Source organism: Dasypus novemcinctus, chromosome 13, assembly GCF_030445035.2.
Source record: "Dasypus novemcinctus isolate mDasNov1 chromosome 13, mDasNov1.1.hap2, whole genome shotgun sequence".
NCBI classification, from domain to species: domain Eukaryota; kingdom Metazoa; phylum Chordata; class Mammalia; order Cingulata; family Dasypodidae; genus Dasypus; species Dasypus novemcinctus.
This window is the reverse complement of record NC_080685.1, coordinates 85,045,838-85,055,139: the sequence shown is the minus strand read 5'-3', so window position 1 is coordinate 85,055,139 and position 9,302 is coordinate 85,045,838. Positions and strand designations below refer to the sequence as shown.

The window sequence follows — 9,302 nt, the reverse complement described above, 5'->3', positions numbered from 1 at the left end:
TTGAACCCTGGCGCTCCCATGTGGTAGGCAGATGCTCTATTCATTGAGCCAAATCCACTTCCCGAGATAAAGTTATTTGATAACTCTGAAATACACTATGCTTTAATATAACACCTATAATATAAAGCTTTCCAGGATAAAAATGGGAGCATACCCAATATAGAAGACATTTCGTATAAAAAACATCATTTATTTAATGTAATAAATGTAGTTTTATTATTAAAATATGGTATCTGTTATACAAATAGATGAGCATCATATATGTCTGTATTAATTTCTTATGACTACTGTAATGGATTCCCACAAATTTGGTGTCGTAACACAATGTACATTTATTCTTTCACAATTCTGGGAATCAGAAGTCCAAAATCAGTTTCACTGAGCCGAAATGAAGGTGTCAGCAGCGCGCACTCCCTCCAGAGGCTCGAGGGAAGAAACTGTTTCTTGCTTTCTCCGGCTTCTAGAGCTGCATCTCTGGTATTACTTTGCTCACAGGACAAGGGGCAGGGAGACCCTCCATCTTCAAAACCAGCAGTGCGCCATCTTTTCTCTCGGTTTCTACTTCCTTCTGCTTCTGCCACATAGATTTCTTCTCTCCTGTGACAAATGTCTCTCTGCCTCCCTCATATAAGGACACTTGCGATTTCATTTAGGGCCCACCCAAATAATCCAGGATAATCTCCCCATCTCATAATCCTTCATCACATCTGCAAAATCAATATAAATGAACATTCAGAGGTTCCAGGGAGTAGGACTCACATATTCGGGGGTGAGGAGCTGCTATTCCAACTACCGCAAGGTATAAAGGCAGTATTGTCCAATTCCCTTGACTACCTACTCGTGAACTTGTGTGCTGAGGCACACGCAATAATGAAACACATTTTCAATGCTTCTTTTGAAGTTATTGATAGTAATACAAATATTCTCAAATCATTTAATTTGCAGTATAGACATGAGTCTGGGCAACATCTAATGTACAAGTTAGCTGCAATTAAAAATAGATACCAACATTCTTGGCCATTAGAATTTTCAGGGATAATTGCTGGAATCAGCAGGAGGCCCTGGCTTCTATCATTTAAACGAAGAAAATGAATATTAAATTTTCCTTTAAAAAAAGCAGGGTTGATGTGAGTGGCAAACACTTTTGGGGAAAACATTTCCAACTTTCTCATCCTCCCCTTTTGGTTCATTGTTTATAAGAATTGGATGCGGATGGAGTTTGGTTACAGCCCAGGTGTGGAACAAGTGATGCCAAGATAAGCATAAACTATCCTGGTATTCCACACCCTCAGTGGAAGCTGGAGTAACGGTGCCAGCAGACATGCTCCTAAAAATCCCCGAAAAGTGCTTTTTGGGTGAGATGAGAGAAGGGGAGAATGCCCTCACCTTTTAAAACTATTTAAACAAAGAAAGTTGACAGAATATGGTCTCCACCTGCACAGGCCATTTTAAAAATGATAGACAAATTATTTGAGCTAGAACATCAAACTAATTTTATTATTTTTAAAAAATATTTATTTATTTATTTATTTTCCCCCCTTCCCCTCCTCCTGCCCTGCTGTTTTTGCTGTCCATATTGTCTTCTCTTCTCATTTTCTCTCCCCTAGGATTCACCAGGATTCAATCCTGGAGACCTCTGATGTGGAGAGAGGTTCCCTGTCAATCGTGCTACCTCAGTTCCTGGTTTCTGCTGCACTTCACCTTGACACTCCCCTTGTCTCTCTTTTTCATGCGTCATCATCTTGCTGCGTGACTCACTTGCACGGGCACTGGCTCAGCACGTGGGTACTCACACGGGCGCTGGCTTGCCACATGGGCACACTTTTCTCTTCTTTTTCACCAGGAAACCTCAGAGATTGAACCAAGGTCTTTCCACATGGTAGGCAGAAGCTCTATCACTTGAACCACATCTGCTTCCCCATCAAACTTATTTTAAATAAAAAGTGAGATATTTATCAACTGATTGATCAGTTGCTCATTCACTCATTGATTCATTCATCACAAAGGAATTAACGGCCGACTTTGTGCCAGATTCTGTTCTAGGCTCTGGGGATTCATCCGTAAACAAGACAGCTAAGGCCCCTGCCCTCACAGAGCTCACAAGCTTTGGAGGTGAGGAGAGCTGGGTAAATGAGTAAGTGTTGTAGTTTGCCAGGCTGCCGTCACAAATAACACAAACTGGTTTTGCTAAACAACAGGAATGTATTGGCTCACGGTTTTGAGGGTAAAAGAAGTCCGACATCAAGATATCTGCAAGGCGTGCTTCTTCCCTGAAAACTAGCGTCCTGGTGCGGCTTAAGAGCAAGACTTGGGGTGACTTCTTTTCTGGGTCTGTGACTTCTGGGCTCTATAATGCCTCAAACAAGCTGGATTAAGATCCATTCTCCTTTAGTTGGGCCCCATTTTAACTAAAAATAACATCTTCAAAAGTCCTACTTGGTCACCCAAAAATAGAAGGAGAGTAAAGAATGGAAAGCTGAAGGTTAATCTGTGCAGAATTGGTGAAAAGCCTGTTTGTAAACCTTTGGAAATGAATAGAAATGGCGAGAGGGCATCACGGTGTTTGTAACTGGCCAAGCTATGATATGGGTGTGACAGTGGTTGAAAGGGAAAGCCTAAGGTCATGTATATTACTAGAAGGAAAGCTAAAAACTGTAACCTGAGTCTGTATAAGATACTAAAGCCTCATAAAACACAAATATGAGTGACATTGCATATATAAGACTGTTTTTCAAAATATAAATATACTAGGAGAAGAAAAGAGAATAGCAGCTATGTACAGCAGGGGAAGCTTAGCGAGACAGAGAGGTGAGTTTTGTTTGTTTTTTGTTTACTATTATTGTAATAATGAACGTTCTCTAAGAATGATTAAAGTGCTGAATGCACAATTATGTGATTACACCAAAACTACTGACTGGGGAAGCGGACTTGGCCCAGTGGTTAGGGCGTCTGTCTACCACATGGGAGGTCCGCGGTTCAAACCCTGGGCCTCCTTGACCCGTGTGGAGCTGGCCCACGCGCAGTGCTGATGCACGCAAGGAGTGCCCTGCCACGCAGGGGTGTCCCCCGCGTAGGGGATCCCCATGCGCAAGGAGTGCACCCCGTAAGGAGAGCTGCCCAGCACGAAAGAAAGTGCAGCCTGCCCAGGAATGGCGCCGCCCACACTTCCCGTGCCGCTGACGACAACAGAAGCGGACAAAGAAACAAGACGCAGCAAAAAGACACAGAGAACAGGCAACCAGGCGGGGGGGGGGGGGGGGGGGGGTTAAATAAATAAATAAATCTTTAAAAAAAAAAAATCTCCAAAGAAGATATACAAATAGCCAGGAAGAGCATGAAAAGATGCTGAACATCTTTAGCCATCAGGGAAATGCCAAGCAGAACCACAATGAGATGCCATTTCATACGCATTAGAATGGCTGCTATTTAAAAAAGTGGAAAATAACAAGTATTGGAGAGGATGGGGAGAAATAGTAACATTCCTTTATTGCTAACGGCAATGTAAAATGGTGTAGCCACTATGAAAGACAGTTTGGCACTTCCTCAGAAAGCTAAGTATAGAACTACAGGTGATCTGGCAATCCCACTACTAGGTATATACCCAAAAGAATTGAAAGCAGGGACTTGAACAGATATTTGCACAACAATGTTCATACTGGCATTATTCACAATTGTCAAAAGGTAGAAACAACCCAAGTGCCCATCAACAGATGAGTAGATAAACAAAATGTGGTATATGCATGCAATGGAATATTATTCAGCTGTAAAAAGGAAAAAAGTGCTGATACATGTGATGACGTGGATGAATCTTGAAGACATTATGCTGAGTAAACTAGGCCAGAACTACACAAAAGGTCCAATATTGTATGATCTCATTAATTTGAAACAATTAGAATAAGCAGACTCATAAAGTCAGAATCTAGATTATAGGTTACCAGGGGAGGGGTAGGGATAGGGAAAGGGACATTAAAGCTTAAAATGTACAGGGTTCTTATTTGGAATGATGGAAACGTTTAGATAATGGATAGTGGTGATGATAGCACAACATTATGAGCACAATTAGCACTGAAATATATATCTGAATATGACTAAAAGGGGAAATGTTAGATTGTATTTATGGTAACAGAATAAAACTTAAAAAAAAAATCCATAGAACTGCACTACACAACAATGAACCGTAAGTTAATTAATAGTACAATCATAAAAATATGCTATCATAATTGTAACAAATGTTCCACACCACTGCAAGGTATTGGTGATGGGGTGATACACGGGAATCCTGTATTTTATGCATTATTGTTCTGTAAACCCACAAGTTCTCTAATAAAGAAAAAAACTCAAAAACATTTGAGAGATTTATAAAAATACACATGACAGGATAAAATAAATAAATGGGGGGGACAAGAAAAATAAAATAAAGCTGGGAGAATAGCATGAAAAATGAACGTCATAATATCTGAACAGTTATGAGATGTGGACTGCAAATTTTTTTTTTTAAGATTTATTTTATTTCTCTCCCGTTCCCCCTCCCCCGCCCCCATTGTCTGTTCTTGGTGTCCATCCACTCTGTGTTCCTCTGTGTCCGCTTGCATTCTTGTCATGTGGCACCGGGAAACTGTGTTGCTTTTTTTGTTGCATCACCTTGCTGTGTCAGCTCTCCATGTGTGTGGTGCCATTCCTGGGCAGGCTGTGCTTTTTTTGCATGGGGTCCACTCCTTGTGCGTGGGACTCCCCTACACAGGGGGCACCCCTGTGTGGCACAGCACTCCTTGCGTGTGGCAGCACTGCGCGTGGGCCAGATCACCACACGGGTCAGAAGGCCCTGGGTATCAAGCCCTGGACCCTCCATATGGTAGGCGGATGCTCTATCAGTTGAGCCACAACTGTTTCCCTGGTCTGCAAATTTTGGTCTGAGCTTCCTAGCTGTCAAAGCAATGAAAGAAATGTGATCAGTTATGTGATTCATGGTGTCCAAAAGATAAAAGCAAACTATTTTTTTAGGAAAAAAACTCAAAAATTTTGGTCTGATCTGAGACTTGAGAAAAACTTTTCATGGAGTCTGTGGCTAAGCTGAAACTAAAGTTCTCAGCATCCTCTTCCCTATGTGGCTCTGGATTAGAACTGGCTGAGGAAAAAAAAAGTGGTGCAAGGTTTAAAAGACAGAAGTGAACTAGTGGCTTTTACTGTCCAAAGGTTGATAGAGTTAGATGCAAGGAGGGGCAGACACGAGACGCCTGTGGGTTCCGGTTTGTGCCAGCTCCCCTCTACTCTGCATTATCTCTTTGCCCTACAAGGAGTCTTGCTCACAACAGCAGCCCAGGCCCATCACCAGATGCAGCAGCCACAATCTCCTACAGATTTTCCACCAGCTCTCCCTCATGCCTGACTCGCGCAGCCCAATGTGCCTGGCTTTCCAGAGTGCTCCACAGCCCTGACTGTCACCCCTCACCAGTGCTTTGGGAGGGCTGCTTGGAGAAGCCATCCTCTGCCATAAATACCATAGCTAGGAATGATTTCTCTTGGAGAGCCGAGGACATGAGCTGAAGAGACCCTGAGGTCAACGAAAGAGGATTGAAGCTACTTACTGCATTACCAGTCTAGAACTGCCATGACCAATTCAGAACACTGTAGCCACATGTGGCCATCGGACACTCAAAAGTAGTTGTTGTGACTAAAGATCTGAATCTTTCATTTTAATTCATTCGGATTTAAATTTTTTAAAATTGATAGCTTGAGTTTGTTATTGGAAAACGTTTAGGTATGTTTAGAACAACTTGGGTGTGTGAATTTACTTTTCCAATCTTAAATTTTATGAAATCTAAATGCAGATCAGCCCAGACTGCGAGCTTCGATTCCTACCTCCAGTCCTAGGGCTCTTGTTGCTCCAGCCCACTCGGCATGGCGCCAGCTGAGGTACTGAGCATTGGTAAAAAGCTCTAGAGGGCAAAACAAAAGAAGTCTAGGACTTGTTAGATAGTCCAGGAAAAGTCTTCCTGCAGTCCCAGGACCAGATTACAGCAGGAAATAAAGCGAGAAAGAATCACCTGGAAGGGAAAGCTGCAATCTCAAATGAAATTACCAGTTGTATTTTTCAGCTATTGCAAGAAGAGGTATCAAAACTGCTTTCACTAGAAAATGTGGGGAAACATTTTATTGCACCCCAGTGTGAAATGAGTCCAATTGAATGGGTTTCTAGAAGAATAGCAACTGCTGCCTTTCTCAAAAGAAACCCTGGCATTAAGGAAGGATGTAAGTTTTACCCACCTAAAGTGGAGATGTTTTCCAAGGATGATGCCAATAATGAGCACGGTCCTCTGAGGAACTGCTAATTGCTGCAAAATTTTGCTTTGCTGGACTAGTTGTAGGAGAAACTGAAGTGGATACCACGAGTCATGCTACACAGGTAACTTCTGAAATTTTGGAAAGATCTTGGTTTCCCCAGAACTGTTGATATGAAGATTCAATTTGGTATTAATGTAACCACCAAAGAAATTGTTTTTGCTGACGTCATTGACAGTGATTCCTGGACACTCTGGCCATCAGGAGATCGAAGCCAACAGAAAGACAAGCAGTCATATCGTGACCTCAAGGAAGTAACTCCTGAAGGCCTCCAGATGGTAAAGAAAAAATTTGAATGGGTTGCAGGCAGAGTAGTTTCTTCCGAAATCAGAAAGTCAGTGCAGGGTTGTAGTACCAATGGGCTTAACCTCTGCTCTTGGTCACTGTGAAAAGACCAAGGAGGCGTGTGGAAATTTTGGCATTCGGCGTGAACGTCATCTGCCCATAAAAGACCAGATGATACTTTGAGGAGGAAAGCCGAGGATGAAGGGATGGCATTCCTGCTGTATTTGTGGCAGTGGCAGGAAGAAGCAATGGTTTAGGACCAGTGTTGTCCTCCCCTCACAGCAGACTGGGGAGCTCAGCACATGTGAGCTTCTCTTTGACTACACAGTGGTCTTGGCTGTCCAACAATACTTTCTCCAGACGGTTCGGCTCAATTTGCTGCTCAGATATTTGGATTAAACAACCATTTGAAATGAGCCAAACTGCACGCAAGCATATTGAACACACAGACGTCTTTGAAGCAGGTTGACAAGAAAATCAGAGATTGCAGTTTATAAGAACATCATTTTACTTTTAGGAGAAAAACTACTTCTAGTTTAGCTGCAGAAAAAAAATGCAAGATAGATGATTCTAAATCGGAGAAAAATAAAATTTATTGAATAAGTGGTAAAAAAAATAAATGCAGATCAAGTATGTCCAATGAAAATTTAGAGTCCAAATTGAAATTGTTCTGTAAGAGGAAAATACACAATGCATTTTGAAGACATTGTGAAGAAAAGGTAAACTATCTCAATAATTTTCATATAAATCCCATGTTGAAGTGATCTTTTGCAGTAAATAAAATACGTTAGTAAAATTTCATCCATTTCCTTTTCCTTTTTAAAAATGTAGCTCCTAGAAAATTTAAAAAGACATAATGTAGCCGGGGTTTTATTCCTCTGGGACAGCACTGCTCAGAACTCAGAGCACCAAGGAGGAGGAGACGACTTCAGTTACGGTGCTTGCTGGAAACCTGGCTGGGATTAGTTGGACACTTGTAAGAGGTCTTGTCACTATGGTTCTCCTGGGTCACTTCAGGTGAACCCAGATTGGGTCAGACATTGTGTAGTATGGTATTTGTGGGGTTTTTAAAATCCATGGTTGGAAAGAGGGGGAAAAACATAATAAGCTAAGGGATACATTTCACAATGGAGGGAATAGAAAGGATATCAACCTCACATTTTTCTTTTTTTTTTTTTCGTGTCATCCTTGCGCAGGGGCCATGCTAATCCTCTCTGTATCACCCCAACTCCAGTATATGTGCTGCCGAAGCGAGCACAACCTTACATTTTTCTAGGAGAAATTTGTTGGAGAATTTGAATCTCCAAATTAGGACAGAGTTTGTATTTAGGGGAGTTTTTGTACATGGCCGATGATTTATCCGGTCTTTACAGGGAATCTCAAAATTCTGAGTGTAAGAGGTCCCTTTTTGTTGAAAAGAAAAAGAGGCTCAGGACATGTTTATAAGTGCTGACATTAAACAAGCACAAATTATATGCAAATGGATTCCTTTGGGCATGTAATATTGAGTCTAGAGTTATAACGGCTTTGGTCATTTTGCTACATTAATTGGTACTCAATGAGGGTCAAACTGAGGTACTTGTGAATAAGAGTACAGCTGGTGAACTTTGGAAACTTTTTGCATTAGTCAACAAAGATACTTTTTCACCTTTGTTCCATTGAGCCCAGAACCCTACATCTGATGGAGGGGCTCTATGCTCTGCTTGGTTTCCTCCTACTGCTTTTAGGCTTGCAATTAGTGTTCAGAAAATGCTGCCATGATGGTGTAACTGGAGGCAAAATAAATATAAGCCAAAGGGAACAATTAGAGAAAAGCAAATTGCAACACTTAGGAGTAGCTTAGATGTTCCCTGACATTGCTAATCATTCATTTGGCTTTCTTATGGTTCTTCTCATTAAAAAAAAAAAAAAAAGTGATTGCACGAACAAGGAATTGGCCATCGGTTGAAGGAAGCGCCATTTATGATGAATGGTGGCTCTTTGTGGAAAATGCTTTATGTTACAATTTTAAACTTACTTCACTGAGGATTTCAAGCACAAAACTTACCCTTTATTCATGTGTTTCAGCCTTTTTGCTCCTCTAGTCACCTGGCCCCTTGAAGAGGACAGAGGTCACTCTAGGAAATAGATTATTGACTCATACTAAAACGTTAGTACCAGAAACAGTGGGACCTGGCCAATGCTAGAAGAATGAAATTGGTGTTAATCCTAGTCACTTGGCAGAGTTTTAGCAAACACAAAATTTATGTGCGGGGAAACGTTGAGTGTTTTTCCTCCAGTCATTCACAAACAGACCTGTGTGGCCAAGGGATGGTTTTCTTCATTTCACTGTGTGTGTCCACAAGGCATCCCCTCCTTTCTTCTTTCTTCCCATTTATAGACCAGGTGAGGATTAGTCTGTACCAAAGACAGGTTTGGATGATGGCCTTGAACCACGGACAATTGGCGGTTTTGCATTTTTTGCAAGGGGAGGGATTGGAACTGTGGAACTGTGGTCCCCTGGGCCTGGACCTGGCGATTAGCTCATCCTGTTCGGGCAGCTTTCTGCAAAGGTCGCGTCCACCAGTGTCTGGTTGGCTCCAAAATGGAGTGTATGCACTGCATGCATGAGAAAGGAAAACGCTCACATTTCCTTTCATATTTTACTCTCATCTCCTTTTATCTATTTTTTGCTGACA

General features: G+C 41.7%; 1 non-coding gene and 1 pseudogene across 1 annotated transcript; one reads left to right on the top strand and one right to left on the bottom strand.

Annotated features, from left to right (window-relative positions):
• Positions 1–5,892: 5,892 nt before the first annotated feature.
• LOC101440716 (bifunctional phosphoribosylaminoimidazole carboxylase/phosphoribosylaminoimidazole succinocarboxamide synthetase pseudogene) lies at positions 5,893–7,121 on the top strand (annotated as a pseudogene).
• A 653-nt stretch (positions 7,122–7,774) lies between these two features.
• On the bottom strand, positions 7,775–7,882 carry LOC111764049 (U6 spliceosomal RNA). Its single transcript, XR_002796756.1, has one exon. It is a non-coding gene; the product is annotated as a U6 spliceosomal RNA (small nuclear RNA).
• Positions 7,883–9,302: the final 1,420 nt, after the last annotated feature.